Source organism: Carlito syrichta, unplaced genomic scaffold, assembly GCF_000164805.1.
Source record: "Carlito syrichta isolate Samal-C Ts95f unplaced genomic scaffold, Tarsius_syrichta-2.0.1 Scaffold306741, whole genome shotgun sequence".
Lineage (NCBI taxonomy): Eukaryota > Metazoa > Chordata > Mammalia > Primates > Tarsiidae > Carlito > Carlito syrichta.
The window spans coordinates 196866-197523 of NW_007250837.1; the positions used below are offsets into that span (position 1 = coordinate 196866).

Genomic DNA, 658 nt, shown 5'->3' on the forward strand with positions numbered 1-658 from the left:
GGAAAACTGTATTTTTTTAAAATGACATAACAAAATCCTGTCTCCAGGAGACTCCGCTCATCAGAATGGACACTCACAGACTCAAAATTAGAGGATGGTAAACAAATTTTCAGGCAAACAGAACACAAAAGAAAACAGTTGTTGTGATCTTAATATCAAACAAAATATCCTTTAAGCTATCAAACATTAAAAAGACAATATAATGCTCCGCCACCACTGCTGCAACTGCACCATGTGCCCACACCACCCCATCTCACCCCCCGTGGAGGACATGAACAAGTACAGCAACATAGAGGAACTCACAGAAGGATCCAAAATCAACACGAGCAAGAACCAGCAGGATGATGATAAAATGTTTATTGTAGGCTAGAGCTGGGATATAAGCAAGAAGGATCTAACTGAGTACTTGTCTCAATTTGGGGAAGTTGTAGATCGCGCCATTAAAACAGACCCTATCACTGGGCAATCAAGAGGATTTGGATTCGTGCTTTTCAAAGATGCCTCTAGTGTTGACAAGGTTATGGAACTGAAAGAACACAAGCTGGATGGCAAATTGATAGATCCCAAAAGGGCCAAAGCTTTAAAAGGGAAAGAGCAAGCCGGGCTCGGTGGCTCAGCCTGTAATCCCGCGCCTTTGGGAGGCTGAGGTGAGTGGATT

The 658-nt window shown here is 43.0% G+C and overlaps 1 pseudogene; it reads left to right on the top strand.

Moving 5' to 3' along the window:
• The first annotated feature begins 268 nt into the window (after positions 1 to 268).
• The window catches only part of LOC103265663, a 919-nt pseudogene continuing 529 nt past the window's right edge, over positions 269 to 658 (top strand).